The sequence below is a fragment of the Dendrobates tinctorius genome, unplaced genomic scaffold (genome assembly GCF_039654945.1).
Source record: "Dendrobates tinctorius isolate UK_male_01 unplaced genomic scaffold, ASM3965494v1 ptg000035l, whole genome shotgun sequence".
Taxonomy (NCBI): domain Eukaryota; kingdom Metazoa; phylum Chordata; class Amphibia; order Anura; family Dendrobatidae; genus Dendrobates; species Dendrobates tinctorius.
In genome coordinates, this window is record NW_027361703.1 from 16,448,739 (window position 1) to 16,474,082 (window position 25,344).

The following is a 25,344-nucleotide window of genomic DNA, read 5'->3' on the forward strand; positions in this document are numbered from 1 at the left end:
TTTTACAATAAAAAGCGTCTTTTAGCGTGCGACAGCTGCCAAATATAAAAACCGCCATAAATAGTAAATCAAACCCCCCGTTATCACCCCCTTAGTTTGGGAAAAATAATAAAATAAAAAAAATGTATTTATTTCCATTTTTCCGCTAGGGTTAGGGCTAGGGTTAAGTCTAGGGTTAGGGTTAGGGCTGAGATTAGGGTTAGGGGTGTGTTGGGGTTCGGGTTGGAGTTAGAATTGTGGGTTTCCACTGTTTGGGCACATCAGGGGCTCTCCAAATGCAACATGGCGTCTGATCTCAATTCCAGCCAATTCTGAGTTGAAAAAGTCAAATGGTGCTCCTTCCCTTTCAAGCTCTGCCATGCGCCCAAACAGTGTTTTACCCCCACATGTAGGGTATCAGCCTACTCAGGACAAATTGCAAAACAATTTTTGGGGTCCAATTTCTCCTGTTACCCTTAGGAAAATAAAAAATTGGGGGCAAAAACATCATTTTTGTGGAAAAAAATGATTTTTTTATTTTCACGTCCGAGGGTTATAAACTTTTGTGAAGCCCTTGGGGGTTCAAAGTGCTCACCTCACATCTAGATAAGTTCCTTAGGGGGTCTAGTTTTCAAAATGGGGTCATTTGTGGGGGGTTTCCACTGTTTAGGTACATCAGGGGTTTTCTAATCGCAACATGGTGTCCGATCTCAATTCCAGCCAAAAACGTCAAATGGCGCTGCTTCCCTTCCGAGCTCTGCCATGCGCCCAAATAGTGGTTTATCCCCACATGTGGGGTATCAGCACACTCAGGACAAATTGCACAATAGCTTTTAGGGTCCTGTTACCCTTGGAAAAATAAGAATTGAGGGTGAAAAGATCATTTTTGTGGAAAAAATATGATTTTTTAATTGTATGGCTTTATGTTATAAACTTCTGTGAAGCCCTTGGGGGTTCAAAGTTCTCACCACACATCTAGATAAGTTCCTTAGGGGGTCTAGTTTCCAAAATGGTGTCATTTGTGGGGGTTTTCCACTGTTTTGGTACATGAGGGGTTTTCCAATCGCGACATGATGTCCGATCTCAATTCCAGCCAAAAACGTCAAATGGCGCTGCTTCCCTTCCGAGCTCTGCCATGCGCCCAAATAGTGGTTTACCCCCACATGTGGGGTATCAGCGTACTCAGGACAAATTGCACAATAACTTTTAGGGTCCTGTTACCCTTGGGAAAATAAAAATTGGGGTGAAAAGATCATTTTTGTGGAAAAAATATGATTTTTTAATTGTACCGCTTTATGTTATAAACTTCTGTAAAGCCCTTGTGGGTTCAAAGTTCTCACCACATATCTAGATAAGTTCCTTGGGGGGTCTAATTTCCAAAATGGGGTCACTTGTAGGGGGTTTCCACTGTTTAGGTACATCAGGGACTCTCCAAACGTGACATGGCGTCCAAACTGAATTCCAGCCAATTTTGCATTGAAAAAGTCAAACGGCGCTCCTTCCATTCTGAGCTCTGCCATGCGCCGAAACAGTCGTTCCCCCCCACATATCAGGTATCAGCGTAATCAGGACCAATTGCACAATAACTTTTGCAGTCCAATTTCTCCTGTTACCCTTGGTAAAATAAAAAAAATTGAACCTGAAGTATTTTTTTTATGAAAAAAAGTTAGATGTTCATTTTTTTTTTTAAATATTCAAAAAAATTCCTGTGATGCACCTAAAGGGTTAATAAACTTCTTGAATGTGGTCTTGAGCACCTTAAGGGGTGCAGTTTTTAGAATGGTGTCACTTTTGGGTATTTTCTATCATATAGACCCCTCAAAGTGGCTTCAAATGTGATGTGGTCCTAAAAATAAAATGGTGTTGTAAAAATGAGAAATCGCTGGTCAACTTTTAACCCTTATAACTTCCTAACAAAAAAAAATTTTGGTTCCAAAATTGTGCTGATGTAAAGTAAACATGTGGGAAATGTTACTTATCAAGTTTTTTGTGTGCCGTATCTCTGTGATTTAAGGGCATAAAAATTCAAAGTTGGAAAATTGCGAAATTTTCAAAATTTTCGCCAAATTTCCGTTTTTCTCACAAATAAACGCAAGTTATTTGAATGAAATTTTACCACTAACATGAAGTACAATATGTCACGAGAAAACATTGTCAGAATCACCGGGATCCATGAAAGCGTTCCAGAGTTATGACCTCATAAAGGTACAGTGGTCAGAATTGTAAAAATTGGCCCGGTCATGAACGTGCAATCCACCCTTGGGGGTGAAGGGGTTAAAGGACCACTACAGCGTTTTGTTTTGTTTTTCAACTTTGGAGTGATACTTTAAATATAAGCCCCCTGCCACCGGTCATATACTCGTCTTCCGGCGTCTTCATTTTTCGGCACTGCTTCGGTCCCACAGCGCTATCTTGTGAGCGCAGCTTCTGACTGGTTGGAAATCAGAAGCCAAGTCACAAGCTCTCACTGCAATTCTATGACAGCCAGGACAAGGCTCTCCTATAGATGTATTGAAAAGTGACCTCCGCGGCACTCCATGAAACTCTAGAATGGGGCAGGTCACTTTTCGTCGGAACGACCGTGAAAACAGATTAAAACACCAGAAGGTGAGTATGAGACTGGGCCAGGGGACTTATATTTAAAGCATCACACTAAAAGTGCAATAAAAGAAATGCTGGAGTGGTGCTTTTAAATTGGTTTTCTCTTTTTCCTGTTTGTAAGACTAGCAACTTTGCATTTGACCTCTTATTTCATAATTTACTGCTTGTTTCTGAGACTACCCTCTACCTTTGCTGTCTATCATAGGTGGCCGGTCTCCTAGGCAAGAAGAGATACAAGCTGTTTGCTATACAGCTTGCAAGCGCTGCTCTGAAGCTGTTTGGAATTCTGGGACCAGCCACCTTTATTGCCCCTGCACTAATAAATAAATTTAAAAAATGCAAATATGTATTTAATAATGCGTGGCTAAAAGTGAAAACAGTGTTTCAGTTGTATTCATAATATTGTAAATTTAGACAGCAAAATAGGGAGTAACGTCCCCATACGCCAGCTTGCAGGTATCCAAGGTACACAGCGGGTAACTAAGCGATGCGCACGCTTAGTTACCCGATATTTACCTTGGATACCAGCTCCCAGCGTCTGCTTAAAGCGCTGGGAGCTCGCTGATCATTGGTCTCCCGCTGCCACACGTAGCGATGCGTGCTGGCCAGCGGGAGACCAACAATCAAAAAATAGCCCAGGACATTATAGGACGATTAGCGATACCCGGCGGGGCCGGTCGCTGATGCGTGCCACACACAGCGAGATTGCTGGCGAGACCGCTGTTGCATCACAAAAGCAGCGATCTCGCTCTGTGTGAAGGGGCCTTTAGATTATACTCACCGGAGTCGGTCCAGTCCGATGGGTGTCGCGGTCCGGTCCAGCGTCTCCCATCTTCATACGATGCCGTCCTCTTTCCTTCCTATCGTGGCTCCTGCGCAGGCACACTGCTATGCCCTGTTGAGGGCAGAGCAGAATACTGCATTGCGCAGGCATCGGTAGAGGTGTAAATGCAAAAAGAGTTTCTTACCCATGTGGAAGCCCTTAGAGCGAAACGTGTCGGGGAGTAGGCAGCACCACTTGACCACCTACATGGGTAAGAAACTCTTTTTGCATTTACACTGGTGTTATGACCGTTTGGTATAGCTGAAACAGATTGGACAGTTAGGGTGGCTATTTTCCCTGTCTGGCTGTTTATGACTGTTAGATAATGTGATGTGATTAAGGTTCTTTAAGTGTATAGTGTCATATCAGGATGTAGGGACTACCCCCATGTTCTTGCACCCTAACTCCCATGCTAGACTTTGCCTGATGGTTGTCTTACCATAGAGTATATGCTGCTACTGATTGTGTCGAGTGCTTGTGCTGCTAATGTCTTCCACCTAATATGTACTCATTTGTTTGTATTTATACATGTTTTAATGAATTTACCAATGAATAAAATATTAACTCTTTTTTGCACAAAAAATCTTTGTGTGCTTTATATAAGGAGTGCTATATAGATCTGGGCTTTTTTGAACTCTTGTAACTTTTGTAGGTTTAATCATCGTATTATATAGCACTGTGTACTTACAATTGCTCATTTGGCCGTTCTACCCAGCTAATACTTCTCTTTTCCATTACGTCTATGACATCAGTGATTAAAAACTGACTAACGGAATCCTTCTAAGCGCTATGTATAAACAGGAGGTCTCTTTTCCTGAAGTAGTCATCAGTCACTGCAAAAGTCCCTGGCAGGGAGGAAGAGCTGAGCAGCTGGGTAAGGAGTTGATGAGGGGGATAATAAATTCAGGGAAAAGAGACTTCCTGTTTCTACATAGAACAGAGAAAAGAGAAGAATTAACTGGGTAGAGTTAAAATTAGCAATTGTAAGTACCTAGTATATGTAATATGATGAATGCAATATATCAACAGAATTAAAGCCTTGATAGGAGTGCGCCTTTAATCATGTATTTTCCAGGTATTGGGTAACCCCTTTAAGCCTGCCCTCTAGAGATGGAAATAATTTGTTCCATACAATGATTTTTTTGTTTGAAATATTACTGACTTTAATACCTAGATATTTAAATTAATGTAAGCCTTTGATTTGAACACCATTAAACGTCGGGAAAGTATGTTCTGGTGGATCATTTGGTAATAGAACCGACTTTTGTCAGCCAAGAAAGCTTTCTTATTCCATCTGTAAAAGACAGCTGTAGAAAGAGAAGGCTCCGTGTCCCCCAACAAAAGCAAAGCATCATCTGAATAAAGTGCCACGTTACTTTCCAACATCCCATGTCTGAAGCCCTATATTGTAGATGTGCCAGTAAGGTTGAGCAAAAAGACATTAAATGACTATGGCTAAGGCCGGGGTCACACTTGCGAGAAACTTGCACGAGTCTCGCGTCTCAATACCTGGCACTGCCGCCGCTCCTCGGGACTGGAGTGTGTGGCTGCATGTATTTCTATGCAGCTGAGCGCTCCGTTCCCGATTGCCGGCGGCAGTGCCGGGTATTGATGCGAGTTTCTCGCAAGTGTGACCCCGGCCTAATAAGGTTTGTGGCAACAGGAAACCCTTCCTTGTGCTCCTTGCTAACAAAATATGACCAGAGGAACTGCCATTGCCCTGTTATAGTGTTGGGACTAGCATATACTGCTTTTAGTCAGGATATGAATCCCCTCCCAAACCTCATATTTATAAGTGAGCTCCAAACGTAGGGTATGAGGCTGTAAGGTGAATTCGGGAGACCTGCGGTCAGTCCTTGCATTGTGGTACATCAGCAGGTACGGACTGAGGCTGAAATTCAGTCCTGGCATTTGAAATCACACAGGCCCATGTTTTCCCCATACCCATGAACCAGATGGGATATATTACTAATTTTACACTGGATGAAGGAAAAGAAGATTTTCTACAAGACCAATATTTCTAATGATATCCGTGGCCTACTGGGGTAAGTGACGGAGTCAGCGACTTTGTGCTCCATCACAACTCTTAACTCTATGGGTGTCTTGAGAACACTGATTCTGTTAACGTAGCAGACAAGGCAGCCCATGACCAGACAGGCCCTTCTGGCATTTGCCAAATGGCCAGTCCGGCCCTGGGTACATGTAAGGACCGTGAAATATGGTTGTCTGAACTGTGCTTTAACAAGAGACGCCTAATATTTATAGGTGTGTTTTTCATTCTTTGTCATTATGTAATTGCACACAAAACATTTGGATACATTCTCTCTGCTTTTTCTCTACCTAAAATTTAATGAAGTTGATTAATGTCTGACATTTTTAATTCTATTTAGTCAGGCTATAAAACATCATACTAACCATTTGCAACTAATAATCAGTATAATGAAGAAGGGTCCCAGACCTGTGATTGAAGCTCCAAAAGCTGAGCTTGTATGTGCTTCAAATTCACTTGCAATCATAGATCTGTGGAAGAAGTTTCTAGCTGCGGAGGAGGAATGTAATTTACGGTAATGCATACACCAGATTCTGCCTGTCCTGAAGTTTCCTGTTCTGCTAAGCCTTTTAGGGCTGGGCAGTTCATCTTACTCAGCTCTATGTTATTGCTATAAAGTAGTTATTACGAAAAAGGTGTCACTATTGGTAAAACACAGTAACGTGTGTGTGTTTAGATAGGTACACATGCATACAGCAGGTGAAATAAGTATTGAACATGTCACCAATTTTCTAAGTAAACATATTTCTAAAGGTGCTGTCAGGATCCTGTCAGCGCCGGCTTGCAGCCTCTGCTGAGCAGGGACTCACCCGCACTGTAGGGGGGCCCGGGGTCAGGTACAGCCGGAAAGTACAGATACACAGGACCTGTGGACGCTGAAATTTAGCAAGCAGTCACAGGACCTACGGTCATGTGACTGCAAGGGGGCGGGGCTTAGCATTCTGCTTTCAGAGATGGCAGGACACTATACAGAAATACTCAGAGTCAGGCAAAACGGAGGTCATACACAGAGATATCAGTAAAGTACCAGGGATGAGACAGAACGGATAGTCAGGGCCAAGCAGAAGTCAAAACCAAACAGACATAGAAGGTACCAAGCAGAATCCAAGCAATATCCAGAGAACAGACCAAGTCATACACAGAGAATCAAGCAACCAGAACACAGCACAAACACACTCAGGGGTCACCACACAATGCCAAGGGCGAAAGTATAACTGACGGGGATGGGAGCATCCTGAGACTAGAAGAAGCCTCTCCCAGAACCAGGGAGAGGCCACAATCATAGCCCCAGGTGTGCAGGTAAGCCTGCACTGGGATCACAAGTTTTAACCCCAGAAATGCCAGTCATCAGCACTGGTTCCAGATATTAACTCCTTTCTGCCATGAGACGTACTATCCCGTCCATGTGCCCTGGGACTTAATTCCCAGGGACGGGATAGTACGTCATAGCGATCAGCGGCGCCCACGTGGTGAGTGCCGCTGATCGCGGCCAGGTGTCAGCTGATTATCACAGCTGACACCCGGCACAATGTGTCAGGGGCGTCACGGACCGCCCCCGACACGTTAACCCCTTGCTCACCGCGATCAAACACGATCGCGGTGTACCAGCGGTTAAAGGGAAGCATCGGCAGGGAAGGGGGCACCCTCCGTGTTTCCCTGAGCCCCCCACGGCAGGGCAATGTGCAGCGCTGCTGCGGGGGGCTCCTTCCCTGCAGGTCCCCGAATCCAAGATGGCGACGGGGACCTTTGGGGGCCTGCAGGGAGCCGGCTTCCTCAGTGCCTGCAAAGCGCAGGCACAAGGAAGCCTGCTGCACTGCCTGTGACAGATCGCTGATCTGTCACAGTGATCTGTGATGTGACAGATCAGCGATCTGTCACAGGACAGTGATGTCCCACCTGGGACAATGTAATAAAGTAAAAAAAAAAAAAGTGTTAAAATAATTTTTTTTAAAATCGCCAAATAAATTAGAAAAAAAAAAAATATTCCCCCAATAAATTCATTTTTTGTAAATAAAAAAAACAAACAATAAAAGTACACATATTTGGTATCGCCGCGTCCGTAACAACCTGCCCTATAAAACTGTCCCATTAGTTAACCCCTTTAGCGAACCCCTTAAAAAATAAAAATAAAAAACGAAGCAAAAAATGATTTATTATCATACCGCCGAACAAAAGTGCAATAACGCGCGATCAAAAAGACGCATATACATATCCATGGTACCGCTGAAAATGTCATCTTGTCCCGCAAAAAACGAGCCGCCATACAGCATCATCAGCAAAAAAATAAAAAAGTTTTAGCTCGCAGAATAAAGCAATGCAAAAATAATTATTTTTTATATAAAATAGTTTTCATTGCATAAAACCGACAAAACTTAAAAACCGACCTAAATGAGGTATCGTTGTAACCATACTGACCCGAAGAATAAAGCCGCTTTATCAATTTTATCGCACGCGGAAGTGTAAACGCACCCCCCAAAATGAAATTCATAAAACGCTGGTTTTTGTTAATTCTGCGTCCCAAAAATCGGAATAAAAAGCGATCAAAAAATGTCACGTGCCCGAAAATGGTACCAATAAAAACGTCAACTCGTCCCGCAAAAAATAAGACCTCACATGACTCGGTGGGTCAAAATACGGAAAAATTATAACTCTCAATATGTGGTGATGCAAAAACTATTTTTACAATAAAAAGCGTCTTTTAGCATGCGACAGCTGCCAAAAATAAAAACCGCCATAAATAGTAAATCAAACTCCCCCCCCCGTTATCACCGCCTTAGTTAGGGAAAAATAATAAAATTAAAAGAAAATGTATTTCCATTTTCCCATTAGGGTTAGGGCTAGGGTTAGGGCTAGGGTTAGGGCTGAGATTAGGGTTAGGGGTGTGTTGGGGTTAGGGCTGGAGTTAGAATTGGGGGTTTCCACTGTTTGGGCACATCAGGTGCTCTCCAAATGCAACATGGCGTCTGATCTCAATTCCAGCCAATTCTGCGTTGAAAAAGTCAAATGGTGCTCCTTCCCTTCCAAGCTCTGCCATGCACCCAAACAGTGTTTTACCCCCACATATAGGGTATCAGCCTACTCAGGACAAATTGCAAAACAACATTTGAGGTTCAATTTCTCCTGTTACCCTTAGGAAAATAAAAAATTGGGGGCAAAAATATCATTTTTGTGGAAAAAAATGATCTTTTTATTTTCACGCCCGGGCGTTATAAACTTCTGTGAAGCACTTTGGGGTTCAAAGTGCTCACCACACATCTAGATAAGTTCCGTGGGGGGTCTAGTTTCCAAAATGGGGTCACTTGTGGGGAGTTTCAATAGTTTAGGTACATCAGGGGCTCTCCAAACGCACATGACACCCGCAGACCATTCCATCAAAGTCTGCATTCCAAAACGTCACTACTTCCCTTCCGAGACCCGATGTGTGCCCATACAGTAGTTTTCTCCCACATATGGAGTATCGGCGTACTCAGGACAAATTGGAAAACAACTTTTGGGGTCCAATTTCTCCTGTTACCCTTGGGAAAATAAAAAAATTGTGGACTAATTGATCATGTTTGTGGAAAAAATACGATTTTTTTTTATTTTCACGCCCGGGCGTTATAAACTTCTGTGAAGCACTGGAGGGGTCAAAGTGCTCACCACACATCTAGATAAGTTCCTTGGGGGTTCTAGTTTCCAAAATGGTGTCATTTGTGGGAGGTTTCCACTGTTTTGTTACATCAGGGGCTCTCCAAACGCAACATGGTGTCCGATCTCAATTCCAGCCAAAAACATCAAATGGCGCTGCTTCCCTTCCGAGCTCTGCCATGCGCCCAAATAGTGGTCTACCCCCACATATGGGGTATCGGCATACTCAGAACAAATTGCACAATAACTTTTAGGGTCCTGTTACCCTTAGAAAAATAAGAATTGAGGGTGAAAAGATCATTTTTGTGGAAAAAATGATTTTTTAATTGTACCGCTGTACATTATAAACTTCTGTGAAGCCCTTGTGGGTTCAAAGTTCTCACCACATATCTAGATAAGTTCCTTGGGGGGTCTGGTTTCCAAACTGGGGTCACTTGTGGGGGGTTGCCACTGTTTAGGTACATCAGGGGCTCTCCAAACGTGACATGGCGTCCGATCAGAATTCCAGCCAATTTTGCATTGAAAAAGTCAAACGGCGCTCCTTCCCTTCTGAGCTCAGCCATGCGCCGAAACAGTGGTTTCCCCCCCCACATATCAGGTATCAGCGTACTCAGGACAAATTGCACAATAAATTTTGCAGTCCAATTTCTCCTGTTACCCTTGGTAAAATAAAAAAAATTGAACCTGAAGTATTTTTTTTGTGAAAAAAAGTTAAATGTTCATTTTTTTTAAATATTCAAAAAATTCCTGTGACGCACCTAAAGGGTTAATAAACTTTTTGAATGTGGTTTTGAGCACCTTAAGGGGTGCAGTTTTTAGAATGGTGTCACTTTTGGGTATTTTCTATCATATAGACCCCTCAAAGTGGCTTCAAATGTGAAAGCGCTGGTCAATTTTTAACCCTTATAACTTCCTAACAAAAAAAAATTTTGGTTCCAAAATTGTGCTGATGTAAAGTAAACATGTGGGAAATGTTACTTATCAAGTTTTTTGTGTGCCGTATCTCTGTGATTTAAGGGCATAAAAATTCAAAGTTGGAAAATTGCAAAATTTTCGCCAAATTTCCGTTTTTTTTCACAAATAAACGCAAGTTATTTGAATGAAATTTTACCACTAACATGAAGTACAATAAATATGTCACGAGAAAACATTGTCAGAATCACCGGGATCCATGGAAGCGTTTCAGAGTTATTATCTCATAAAGGGACAGTGGTCAGAATTGTAAAAAATGGCCCGCCCATTAACATGCAATCCACCCTTGGGGCTTAAGGGGTTAACCCTACGTGTGCGAGTCAAACCCGCACTGAGATCATGACAGGTGCTATTGACATGAAATTCTCACCATATGTTGGTAAAAACCCATCCTATCCACACAGACAAAGAAATCAAACCATAGATTTACATAAATTAAGTTATATGTAATAAAGAGAAATGACACAAGGAAAAAGTATTGAACACATGAAGAAAGAGAGGTGCAAAAGGCCATGGAAAGTCATGACATCTGCTGAAATCTATCAGTAATTAGAAAGCAATCCTGCCGCTTAGTGAAAAACTATCAGCTGGTTCATCTGATGGAATGTAAAAAGGTTTCTCATTACCAAGATGCCACACAAGAAGCATCTCATGATCGGTGAAACCAGTGAGCTGAAAGACCTGCAATCAGCACATACAACTGTTTCAAAGAAAACTATAAGGGTATGTTCCCACGATCAGTAAACACTGTGGGTTGGACACTGTGTACTTGTGTAGCGTCTAACCCGCAGCGTCTAGCTGTTACAACATAATGGATGGGATTTCAAGAAATACCATGTTCACTATGCGTCCACAGACGCCGACAGCTTACCTGCAGAGACGGAGATGTGGTGCGTCTTTCCAGATTGCAGCATGTTTATTTATCTTGCGGAGAAGTGAGTCTCCGCAAGATAAATCTCACCCATACAATGTATAGGATGTGGTGAATCCGCACGGTTCAGAGAACACATGCGGATTTACCTGCGTTCAAAAGCCGGCAGCGCTTTGGACGCAGCAGACGTGCTGCATCCAAAGCGCTGCCGATTACGGATGGTGTGCACATACCCTAAGTAATGCATTCAACCTCCAAGGCCTCTATGCAAACTCATCACACAATAAAAAGCATGTTCAAGTGCATTTAAAGATTGCTCAAACACATTTAGGCAAGCCTGTGAAATACCTGGAGAGTAATATTCTGGTCATTTGAGACCAAAATTGAACTTTTTAGATGTCCTAATATACTCCATGCTTGGAGATCAAAAAGCACTGCATGTCACCCCAAAAACAATGTTCTGTACCTGCTGATTCCAGGTCCTTCTGTATTTCCAATATCTGGTGAGAATGTCATGTCAATAGCACCTTTAGAAATATACTTACAGGTGCAGAAATGGTCACCATAAGGCATGGGTTCAAATAGAACAAAGTTTTTGCCCGACCCCATTGAAGACCCTCCCATGAGTTTTACTTTCGGCCCCAGAGCAAATCAAATCCCATCTGACTATTGGATCCACTTTAAAATACTGCAATACAGCACTAGTCCGTTTACATTTACTCCCAGAGGCTTCTGCTCGGACTCCATTTTTCGTCTGTGGATAGATTCGGGGATGGATGGAGTAGAAAACTGGGGAGAGGGAGCCTCCTGGCCTTCTCTGAGTGACCTTACCACCAAAACAGATCCAATACCCCTGAGCAGTTGGAGGTGTTTGCAACTTACCCACTTTTTCAGCAGCCTTCCCCCTAAAAGTTCATTTAGATGAACCCAATTCCCAATAGAAAACCCAATTTGAGCTTTTATGTAATTGCCCGGGCCCAATCAGACACACCTTGGCTAAAACCTACTCTATGCTGATGGACCCCTGGAGCCGGTCTCCCCCTTCTTTCCTTGTGCCGTAGGAGAGAGATTTAAATATTTATTTTACGGAAGATCAGAGAACTCGAATTTTTACCCTTGTACACTGCCTCGCTTAGCTCTAGGTTCTAGGAGGCTGGCTATAAGAGTTTGTCCAGATGGTACAGAGTGCCGTCGAGGTTGCATACCATATTTCCGGAAATTGACCCCTACTGCTGGAGGTGTGGAAAGGCAGAGGGCACGATTTTTCATATTTTCTGGCAATGTGACGTTTTGCAATCATTTTGGACAGAGGTGTGGGAAATTATAGGAAATTATTTGTCGGGTTACGAGCTGTTCCAAAAAGTTGACTCCGGCTCTGATACTACTCCAACATAATGAAATCCCTCTCCGGATCTATAAATCCTCTCTGTTGAAATTTTTGATCATGGCTTCCTAGGGCTTGCATCCCGGTGAGATGGAAGAGTCCTGCTCCTCCAACCATAACTCAGTGGATCGCAAAAGTCAATGAAATTATGTATATGGAGAACCTCACCTCAACCATATATGAATCATACCCAAAGTTTTGGGCTACTTGGCTTGGATGGATGGATTTTCGAAGCTCTAGTGAGTAGTGTGATCTATTGCTGGAGGCAAACCCCCATGAGGTTAACTGAAAACATCAGGTTGAGTGCTGGACTTGGTCGGGTGGGTACTCCTTCCCTTACCCCCTTGTGTTTTCCTTCCCTCCCCCTTTTTTTTTCCTCTCTTGGCTCCATTACTTATTTCCCCCACTCTCTTTTTTCGCTTCAACTGCTCTCCTTCTTCTTCCTCTGCTCTGTCTTTTCTTTCCTATACTGTTTGTTAAAAGTTTAAAAATGAAAGACCCTCCGAATTGACCTCTACTTCCGGATCCCCGGATGTTAAGGACTCGTGGACGATTGTCTTGTTTGGGAGTTAAGTTGTATTGCTTGTATTCGTCTACTTGTCTGGTTTCAATTATTATGTTAACCTGGATTTCGTTGTGAGTCTTTAAATAAAGAATTATAAAAAAGAAATATACTTACAGTGAAGGAAATAATTATTTGATCCCTTGCTGATTTTGTAAGTTACCCACTGACAAAGACATGAACAGTCTATAATTTTAATGGTAGGTTAATTTTAACATTGAGAGATAAAATATCAAAAATAAAATCCAGAAAATCATTGTATTTATTTGTATTTTCTTTATTTATTTTACTCATTTATATAGCGCCATTAATTCCACAGCACTTTACAGACATTATTGGCACTGTCCCCAATGGGGCTCACAATCTACAAACCCTATCAGTACGTCTTTGGAATGTGGGAGGAAACTGGAGTTCCCTGGAGGAAACCCAAACAAACACGGGGAGAACATACAAACTCCTTCCAGACGTTGTCCTTCATGGGATTTGAACCCAGGACCCCAGCTAACCACTGTGCTGCATAAATTTATATAAATTTATTTGCATTTTGCAGTGAGAAATATGTATTTGATACCCTACCCAACCATTAAGAGTTCTGGCTCCTAATCAACTCATAACCTGCAGTAAAGACAGCTGTCTTACATAGTCACCTTTATAAAAGACTCCTGTCCACAGTCTCAATCAGTCAGACTCTAACCTTCTACAACATGGGCAAGACCAAACAGCTTTATAAGGATATCAGGGGCAAGATCATAGACCTGCACAAAGCTGGAATGGGCTACAAAACTATAAGTAAGATGCTGGGTGAGAAGGAAACAACTGTTGGTGCAATAGCAAGAAAATGGAAGAAATACAAAATGACTGTCAATTGACATAGATCTGGGGCACCATGCAATATCTCACCTCGTGGGGTATCCTTGACCATGAGGAGGTGAGAGATAAGCCTAAAACTATATGGGGGAACTTGTTAATGATCTCAAGGTAGCTGGGACCCCAGTCACCAAGAAAACCATTGATGACACAATACGCCGTAAAGGTTGAAAAATCCTGCAGTGCTCGCAAGGTCCCCTTGCTCTAGAAGGCACATGTGCAGGCCTGTCTGAAGTTTGTCAATGAACACCTGGATGATTCTGTGAGTGATTGGGAGAAGGTGCTGTGGTCAGATGAGACAAAAATTGAGCTCTTTGGCATTAACTCAACTCGCCGTGTTTAGAGGAAGAGAAATTGTTACACCCGCTCCCTGAACTGACACTGCGCCCAGGTCTGCCGCTGCTCCCCGTCCAGGGCACTCAGCTAGTGCCTCGCGCGCTGTTCCTATGCAGCAGCCGACTCCCTGTGTGTCCCACGCTGCTTCTCAGCCTTCAGGTCTCTTCCCTTCCCCCACCTCCTGGCATCCCGTTGGAAGACCTGCAGTCAATGCTATTAGGGCATGAGTGCACGCTCTCCAGGCTTCTTAATGGGACAGCACGCATTTTTTTTAAAAAAGCAATTATCCAATGGCAGTGCTCTGGCTGCTATATCTGGCCTCTCCTCCATAGGGAGAGCGCCAGAGCAACGAGTATCAATCATTGCTACATCCGGTTCTGTTGCCAATTTGTCTGCGCTGCGCTAGCAGTCTCTGTGCATTTTCTCATGCTGTCTGTTTCCACAGAAATATCTGAATCCTGTTAACCCTGGTTATACCTGCAACCATCTGGGCGAAAGCATCCTGTTCCGCCAACAAGCCATCCGAGGACTGTGACAAGGTTACTGGAGCCAGCTATCTATCAACTACCTGGATCCAGGACCTGTTTCATTACGGACTCTGCTGCTATTTCTGTTATAACTTTTGGTCCCGCTGGGACAGCTGCCACGTATCCGGGGTCTAACTGGAGTTAGCACCTGTGTTCTCCGGGTATTCCATTTGGTCCTGTCTGAGGGGCTTTACTACGGGTACCTGGGGCTCACTAGTTACGCCCTCTTCGGAGCCGCCCGGACCGTGGTCCCGAGGTTCCACTTTAGAAATAAAAAACGAATGTGAACTTCACCATCTCTGCCTCCGCTTACATTCGTTACAGAAATGCTGCCTATGACGCAAAGAACACCGTTCCCACTGTTAAGCATGGAAGTGGAAACATTATGTTTTGGGGGTGTTTCTCTACTAAGGGCACAGGACTACTTCACTGCACCAATGGGAGAATGAATGGAGACAAGTACCATAAAATCCTGAGTGACAAACTCCTTCCCTCCGCCAGGACATTAAAAATGGGTCGTGGCTGGGTCTTCCAACAAGACAATGACCCAAAACATACAGCCAAGGCAACAAAGAAGTGGCTCAAAAAGAAGCACATTAAGGTCATGGAGTGGCCTAGCCAGTCTCCAGACCTTAATCCCATAGGAAACTTATGGAGGGAGTTGAAGCTCCAAGTTGCCAAGCGACAGCATCAAAATCTTAATGATTTAGAGATGATCTGCAAAGAGGAATCGACCAAAATTCCTCCTGACATGAGCACAAACCTCATCATCAACTACAAAAAATGTCTGAGTGCTGTGCTTGCCAACAAGGGTTTTACCACCAAGTATTAAATCTTGTTTGCCAGAGGGATCAAATACTTATTTCTCACTGCAAAATGCAAATGTATATAATTTATATATATATATATATATATATATATATATATATATATATATATTTTTTTTTGTATGTGTGTGTACATATACTTTATATATGTGTGTGTGTATATAATATACATATACACATATGGTCAAAATTGTTGTACCGCTCGCTCAATGACAGAAGAACCCACAATGGTCACAGAAATAACTTGAATCTGGCAAAAGTAATAAAAAATCTATGAAAATGAACAAATGAAAGTCAGACATTGCTTTTTAACCATGCTTCCACAGAATTTTAAAAAATAAGTCATGAAATAGGCCTGGACAGAAATGATGGTAGCCCTGAAAATAATGTGACAAAAGGGACATGTTATATCAAGATGTGTCCACTAATTAGCATCACAGGTGTCTACAATCTTGGAATCAGTGAGTGGGCCTGTATAGAGGGCTACAGATACTCACTGTGCTGTTTGGTGACATGGTGTGTATCACACTCACATGGACCAGAGGAAGCAAAGGAACGAGTTGTCTCAGGAGATTAGAAAGAAAATTATACCAGGGGAAGAGGAAGAGTCTTGAGGAGATCATTTGCATATTCCCAGTGCCTTCTGGGATAAGTGTAGAGTCTCCGCGAGCTCAACGATCACTGGGTTTTGGCCGTTGCAGCTGAAAAGAGGAAATCGGGAAAACCGCGCGCCGATAGGCTCATCTTTCATCGTTTTTAAGAAATCTCAAGATGGAAGAGGCCAGGAGCCATTTGGTGAGCTGCATTTCTTGCTACATGTTCACAGATTTACCAGTGGAAAAGCAAAACTTCACATGCCACAAATGCAAGCTTGTGTCCCTGTTGGAGGAAAAGTTGCAAAATCTCGAAGAGAGGTTAGCTACGTTGAAGATCATTAAGGAAGGTGAAGAGTTCTTGGACAGAGCAGAATTATCTCTTCATGTTACAGAAAGAGAAGAAATTCGAAGTGCACCTGAAGAAACAGAGGAATGGAGACATGTGACCCAGAGAAGCAGGAGGATCAGGAGGCAGTCAGCACCCATACTGCTCAGAAACCAGTACCAGGCTCTCACGCAGGAAAACGATGAAGAAATACATCAGGATAAGACTCTGCCAACAAACAGCAACCTTGTACGCCCTCAGAGTCCTCCTGGATAGAGAAAGAAAAATGTTGTGAAGAAGAAACGGAGAGTGGTGGTCATGGGGGATTCCCTGCTGAGAGGAACAGAGGCCGCTATCTGCAGACCGGATATAACTACAAGAGAAATGTGCTGTCTTCCAGGTGCAAAAATTAAAGATGTGTCTGACAGGATATCAAGACTCTTCAGACCTACAGATGACTACCCATTCCTGCTACTACATGTGGGGACAAATGACACCGCAAGAAACGACCTGGAAACCATCTGCAGAGACTTTGAAGACTTAGGCAAGAAAGTGAAAGAACTGGGAGCGCAGGTGGTCTTCTCTTCCATCCTCCCAGTGGATGGCCATGGAACAAGGAGGTGGAATAAGATTCTGCAGGTGAACAACTGGCTACGTCGATGGTGCCGTCAGCAACGATTTGGATTTCTGGATCACGGAGTGAACTACTTATACGATGGACTACTTGCTAGAGATGGGGTGCACCTTACGAAGACTGGAAAGCATGTATTTGGAAGTCGCCTTGCTACACTTGTAAGGAGAGCTTTAAACTAGAACAACATGGGAAGGGAAACAAAAGACCAGAAAAAGCCATACACCTGACAAATGCTATTGAGAACTCTGCTATTAGAAGTGGAAAGGAAGAACAAAGACGAAAGAATCTAATTAATAAAAATATTGGAGAAAGAGAAACCAATCACAAACTAAAATGTTTCTATACTAATGCACAAAGCATGGGCAACAAACAAGGAGAATTGGAACTACTAACACAGGAAAAGAAATATGATGTCATTGGAATCACTGAAACTTGGTGGGACAATACACATGATTGGAATACAAGACTAGAAGGATACAACTTATTTGCAAGAAACAGACTTGATAAACGAGGAGGGGGTGTCGCATTGTATGTTCGAAAAGCGTATATCTGCACAGAGATTGAAGCTCCAGAGACTGGGAGTTCTGTGGAAACTGTTTGGGTAAGAATACAAGGACAGAACAATGGAAAGGACACCATTGTAGGCATTTACTACAGGCCGCCTGTGCAAGCCGAAGATATAGATGAACTCTTTATGCATCAGATGGCCAAGTTCTCCAAAAAATATGACATGGTTGTCATGGGAGATTTCAACTATCCAGACATTTGTTGGGAATCTCTCTCAGGCAAAACTAACAGGTCAAGGAAATTCTTATCCTCTCTTGCTGACAACTTTATCTTCCAAAAGGTAAGGGAGAAAACAAGGGGAACTGCTACCTTGGATCTAATCCTTATAAACAGGGAGGAAATGGTTGAGGAGGTAAAAGTGGCTGGGACCCTAGGAGGTAGCGACCATGCTATTTTAGAATTTTGGGTAACTAGAGGTGGAAGACCTGTGAAGACTCAGACGTCAAGGTTAGATTTCAGAAAGGCAGATTTTAAGGGATTCAGAAAGAGAATTGGAGGGATCCAATGGCTGGATATCCTTAAAGACAAAAATGTCCAGGAAGGATGGGAAATCTTGAAAAATGAAATTCTCAATGCACAGTTGTTAACAATTCCGAAAAGAGGGAAGAATAGGAAGCATTTAAGGAAACCAGGATGGATGAACACAGAACTTAAGCACATGCTAAAAAGGAAGAAAAAAATGTTTATAAAATGGAAAGAGGGAGGCATATCTAAAGAAGAATATAATGCTGTCTGCAGAACCTGCAGGGCACAAATCAGATTATCTAAAGCTGAAAATGAACTGAGGCTTGCAAGAGATGTCAAAAGCAATAATAAAGGATTTTGGGGATATGTCAAAAGTAAAAGAAAAGTCAAAGATGCTATAGTATTTTTACAGGATGAAAATGATGAAATGGTAAGACAGGATGTTGAGAAGGCTGAACTTTTAAATTCCTATTTTGCATCTGTTTTCTCTCAGAAAGGAAATGCAACATCAACTGTTATTCACTGTCCTATTAAGGGAATAGAAGAATCCAGGATATCTATAAACAGAAAGATAGTGAGGAAACACTTAGCTAACCTAAATGAATTCAAGTCTCCAGGTCCAGATGAATTACACCCCAGAGTACTGAAGGAGATAGCAGAAGAAATTTTTGAACCCCTCTCCATAATCTTTGAAAATTCTTGGAGAACAGGAGAAGTGCCAGAAGACTGGAGAAGAGCAAATGTTGTTCCTATCTTCAAAAAGGGGAAGAAGGTGGACCCAGGCAACTATAGGCCGGTGAGTCTGACTTCTATACCAGGAAAGATCTTTGAACAAATTATTAAGCAACATGTATGTCAATACCTGGATAAGAATGAAGTGATTAAACAGAGTCAGCATGGGTTTGTAACTAATAAGTCATGTCAGACTAACTTAATTTCCTTCTATGACGGTATCACTGATTGGGTGGATCAAGGAAATGCTGTAGATATAGTATATCTTGACTTCAGCAAAGCATTTGACAAAGTCTCTCATACAATCCTTATTGAAAAAATGACTAAGTATGGAATGGACAAGGCAACTGTTAGGTGGATTCATAACTGGCTTAGTGATCGGACCCAAAGAGTGGTCGTAAATGGCTGCACATCCAGTTGGAAGAATGTCTCAAGTGGGGTACCACAGGGCTCTGTCCTGGGCCCTGTATTGTTCAACATCTTTATCAACGATTTAGATGAAGGAATTGAGGGTAAACTGATTAAATTTGCTGATGACACAAAGCTAGGAGGGATAGCTAATGCTAGAGAGGAGAGAGAGAGGATTCAAAAAGATTTAAATAAACTGGAGAAGTGGGCAGCAACTAACAGAATGGTTTTTAACAGGGAGAAATGCAAAGTACTACATCTGGGCAATAAAAATGAAAAAAGCATATATAGAATGGGAGGAATAGGGCTAAGTGACAGCACATGTGAAAAAGACTTGGGTATACTAATAGATCACAGACTGAATATGAGTCAACAGTGTGATGCAGCAGCAAAAAAGGCAAATGCAATTCTAGGATGTATTAACAGAAGCATACAGTCTAGATCACGTGAAGTCATTATTTCCCTCTACTCCTCTTTGGTCAGACCTCATCTGGATTATTGTGTCCAGTTTTGGGCACCACATTTTAAAAAAGACATCAACAAACTGGAGCAAGTTCAGAAAAGAGCGACCTGAATGGTGACCGGTCTGCAAACCCTGTCTTATGAGGAAAGGTTGCAGGATTTGGGAATGTTTAGTTTGCAAAAGAGAAGACTGAGAGGAGACTTAATAGCTGTCTACAAATATCTAAAGGGCTGTCACATTGTAGAAGGATCAACTTTATTCTCATTTGCACAAGGAAAGACTAGAAGCAATGGGATGAAACTGAATGGGAAGAGACACAGATTAGATATTAGAAAAAACTTTTTGACAATTAGAGTGATCAATGAGTGGAACAGGCTGCCACGAGAAGTGGTGAGTTCTCCTTCAATGGAAGTCTTCAAACAGAGGCTGGACAGACATCTGACTGGGATGATTTAGCGAATCCTGCTTTGAGCAGGGGGTTGGACCAGATGGCCCAGGAGGTCCCTTCCAACTCTACGATTCTATGATTCTATGATTATACACAAACATCTTAAAGGTAAAAGTGATAAGACCATCTCCAAGCAGCATTTCGTATATCTTTCATTTTCTTACTTTTGCACCAACAGTTGTCTCCTTCTCACCCAACGTCTTGCGTATGGTTTTATAGCCCATTCCAGCTACAAAACCAGGTCTATAATCTTGTCCCTCAAACAAAAAAGGAAACACTCTGTAGCGCCATAGCATGCAAATATGAAGAATGAATTGCATTACTGCATTCGAAATATGAAAAATTGAGAAAGCTTAGTGCAAAAATTGGCCAATTTGTGTACCTGGAAGCCACAGTAAGGCATTTCTCGTTTTTCAGGACCCTAATGCCAATCCTCGCTTACACTAAAGTCTTCAGCTGTATGGGAACCTAATTTGAATCCTCTCTTTAGACTGAAATCTATATCGCTATATGTTCTTGTCCCTGACATCCTTATAAAGCTCTTTAGTCTTGCCAATGTTGTAGACATTGCAGTCTGGCTGATTTATTTAGTCTGTGGACAGGAGTGTTTTATAAAGATGACTATGTAAGACAGCTGTATTTAATGCAGGTAAACAGTTGATTAGGAATGCCTAACAGGTCTGTAGGAGCCAGAACTCTTAATGGCTGGTAGGGGATCAAATATTAATTTCTCATTGCAAAATGCAAATAAATTTATATAATTTATATAATGTGCTTTTCTGGATTTTATTTTTTATATTCTGTCTCTCGATGTAAAAAGTACAGGCTGCTTGTAAGTATACTTCAACTGTTAGAGACTGAATCTTAAAAAAAAAAAGAAAACAAAATCCAGAAAATCACATTGTATGATTTATAATTAATTTGCGTTTTATTGCATGAAATAAGTATTGATACAATAGAAAAATAGAAGTTAATATGTGGCACTGAAACATTTGCATGCAATTATACAGTAACAAAAGCAAGAAAGAGTCCAATACTATTAAATGTGAAAGTATAAAAATGTAATTTTTTATTAGAATTAATCAGGAATCAGGGAAGGTGGAGAAAGGGTCAATTGACCATAACAAGCACATAAGCACAATGGGGCACACATTGGGTGTAAAGACCAAAGGGATACATAAATAATTTCAACATAACATAATCACATAATAAACAAATAAATGTTATCCCTAGTCATGATGAAACAACCAGACATGGTAAACATATTATATAGTATAATACCATCAAAAGATAGTTTGCCTAAATATGAATGTTACCTTTCCTGGTGTGTAGATAAGGTCCACCCAAGCGATAACATTTATTTCTTTATTATGTGATTATGTTATGTTGAAATTATTTATGTATCCCTTTGGTCTTTACACCCATTGTGTGCCCCATTGTGCTCATGTGCTTGTTATGGTCAATTGACCCTTTCTCCACCTTCCCTGATTCCTGATTAATTCTAATTAAAAAATCACATTTTTATACTTTCACATTTAATAGTATTGGAGTCTTTTTCGCTTTTGTTTTTCTATATGTACTGTATATGATTTTTTGCGATTGTCCTATTGTGTCTAATTATGGGACCCATATCATAACATCCTGATTGAGATGTTATTTTTTCCAATCCTCACTTTTTATATGGGTATTGCTTCCATGAAACTGTTATGGTTGCAATTATAGAGGTCAGATGTTTCCTGTAGTTCTTGACAATGTTTGCATACACTGCAGCAAGGATTTTGGCCCACTATTCTATACAGATTTTCTCCAGATTGTTCAGGTTTTTGCGCTGTCACTGGGCAACATTGAGTTTCAGCTCCCTCCAAAGATTCTCTATTAGGTTTAGGTCTGGTGACTGGCTAAGCGACTCCAGGACCTAGAAAAGCTTCATAAGAAGCCACTCTGTAGTTGCTTTGGCTATGTGTTTTGGGTCTTGTCAGGCTGGAAGACCCTGCCACGACCCTTTTTCAATTCTGTTACTGAGGGAAGGATGTTCTTGGTCAAAGTTTTGCAATATATGACCCCATCCATCCTCCGTTCAATACGATGCAGTTGTCCTGTCCCGTTTGTGGAAAAGCACCCCCAAAGTATTGTTTTCCCCACTATGCTTCACAGTTGGGACTGTCTTCTTTGTGTTGTACTCATCCTTCTTCTTCCTCCAAACACAGCAAGTGGAGTTGATAGCAAAAAGTTCTATTTTTGTCTCATGTGACCATATGACCTTCTCCCATGCCTCCTCTGGATCATCCAGATGGTCATTGGCGAACTTCAAATGGGCCGGGACATGTGCTGTTGTGAGCAGAGGGACCTTGCGTTCCCTGCAGGAATTTAATCTATGTTGCTATAGTGTGTTTCAAACGGTAATGTTTGAGACTGTGGTGCCAACTCTCTTCAGGTCATTGACAAGGTCCTCCCATGTAGTTCTCGGCTGATACCTGATCTTTCTCAGAATCATCCTTGCTCCACAAGGTGAAGATTAACAGTCATCTTGTGTTTATTCCATTTTTGTAATAATTGTGCAAACAGTTATTGCCTTCTCACCAAGTTGCTCGCTTATTATCTTGTAACCCATCCCAGCTTTATGCAGGTCTACAATTTTGTCCCTGGTGTCCTTAGAGAGCTCCAGGGGCGGACCTACCGCCTGTGCAGCCCGTTCATTGAACGGGGGCCCCGGGGGAGAGGGGGCCCCTCCCCTCCAGGACCGCATGGCTAATTATTTTAAAATTAGCCATGTGTAGCGCAAGGAGGAGAGTAGCGCTGCGGGAGGCGGCGGCAGCGGGTCTGACTCCTCCTGAGCAGGGCCGGCATTGGGGCAGGCAGCTGCCTAGGGACCCCACTCCCCAGGGGCCCCCAGCCAGAGGCACATCACACAGCCGCTATGGGGCCCCTGTGAGCCAGGGGGGCCCGCCGGCCCCCAGCGCCGACTCCACCCCACCGCATTGAAGGAGGCAATGATGGAGGAGAGACTGTCAGCTGACGCTCCCTCTCCCATCATTCCCCGCTCTGCCTCTGACACAGCAGGGGCGGGATGACGTCATCGCTCTCTCACTGTGTACCAGGCAGTGCAGGAGAGGTGACAGGAGTCGGAAGCAACGCAGGCACGAGGAGAAGATGAGGAGTGTGGTTTTTTTGTTTTAAATCAGTGTGAGTACTGTACTGTGGGGCCATGCTGGGGGGTGCTATATACCATGCTGGCCTGTATTATACCATGCTGGGGGGACTATATACCATGCTGGCCTGTATTATACCATGCTGGGCTGTATTATACCATGCTGGGGGGCTATATACCATGTTGGGCTGTATTATATCATGCTGGGGGGGCTGTATTATACCATGCTGGGGGGGGGCTATATACCATGCTGAGCTGTATTATACCATGCTGGGGGGGGCTATATACCATGCTGGGCTGTATTATACCATGCTGGGGGGGGCTATATACCATGCTGGGCTGTATTATACCATGCTGGGCTGTATTATACCATGCTGGGGGGGCTATATACCATGCTGGGCTGTATTATACTATGCTGGGGGGGCTATATACCATGCTGAGCTGTATTATACCATGCTGGGGGGGGCTGTATACCATGCTGGGCTGTATTATACCATGCTGGGGGGGGCTATATACCATGCTGGGGGGGCTATATACCATGCTGGGCTGTATTATACTATGCTGGGGGGGGCTCTATACCATGGTGGGCTGTATTATACCATGCTGGGAGGGGGCTCTATACCATGCTGGGCAGTATTATACCATGCTGGGGGGGCTATATACCATGCTGGGCTGTATTATACAATGCTGGGGGGGCTATATACCATGCTGGGCTGTATTATACCATGCTGGGGGGGCTGTATTATACCATGCTGGGGGGGGGCTATATACCTTGCTGGGCTGTATTATACCATTTTGGGGGGCTATATACCATGCTGGGCTGTATTATACCATTCTGGGGGGGCTATATACCATGCTGGGCTGTATTATACCATGCTGGGCTGTATTATACAGCCCACCATGGTATACAGCCTGTATACCATGGTGGGCTGTATACCATGGTGGGCTGGGCTATATACCATGTGGTGCTGGGCTATATACTATGCGGCTGTGTTATATACCATGGGGGGTACATTTTACATTATATTCTATAGAGGGAGGCTGTGTTATATAATATGGGGGGCTACATTATATTCTATGGGGAGGTGGGCTGTATTATATTCTATTTGGAGCTACATTATATTCTATAGGGGGCTGTATTATATTTATTATTTTCTATGGGGGCTGCACTGTACTATATGAGGAGGGCTACATTGTATTCTATGGAGGGGCTACATTATACTATATAAGGGGCTGCATTATATCCTATGAGGGGGTTGCCATATATTCTATGGAGGGGCTTCATTATACTATATAGGGGGGACTGCATTATATTCTATGGGGGGGTTACATTATATTCTATACAGGTATTATATCCAGCCCTGCATAGCCTCAATATTAGATAACAACAAATGACTTTGTTCCCCTATGAAGGGCGGGGCCCGAAAAATTTCTTGCACAGGGGCCCACTACAGTCTGTGTCCGCCCCTGGAGAGCTCTTTGGTGTTGGTCATGGTGCAGATGTTGGAGTATGATTGAGTGTGTGAACAGGTGTCTTTTATACAGGTAACAAGTTCAAACAGGTGCAGCTAATACAGGTAATGAGTGCATAGTAGGAGGGCTGCTTAAAGAAAAACGCTAACATGTCTCTGAGAGACAGAATTCTTGCTGGTTGGTAGGTGATCAAATACTTAATGCAATTAAATAATTTAAAAATTGTCACACCCAGGTGGTGTGATGATGTATGGTGAGCTCACTGGACCACTAATGGTGCAGTGGTAGCTGTATAACCGATACTCAATAGACAGGAGAATGAGCTTCATAAAACCAAAGATATTTATTAAAGAGAGTTTAACAAAAGGGAAAAAGTACCTGAAAGGTTAACCCTCTGGATCACGACACTGTACCACATAGTGGAGCATCGGACAGGTATACTCCTATACAGGGATTCCCCCATCACAACACCAGGAGGCCTAAATGCCGCGAATCCCTGACCAGAGGAACAACCCGTACAGACTGGATAGAAGAGACTGTGGAATACTGGCTCTGTTGGTGTATGGAATCCCAGAAAGGCTGATCCAGCCGGTAGTGGTATCTGGATGTTTCCGTGAGGTGAGGCTTGGTCAGCCTGGAGTGGGATCCGGAGTGTCCAG

At 42.8% G+C, this 25,344-nt stretch overlaps 1 protein-coding gene across 3 annotated transcripts in view; it reads left to right on the forward strand.

The window, feature by feature from the left end:
• The window catches only part of ZNF277 (zinc finger protein 277), a 137,273-nt gene that overhangs the window by 25,117 nt on the left and 86,812 nt on the right, over positions 1 to 25,344 (forward strand). The gene's annotated exons all lie outside the window — the stretch shown is intronic.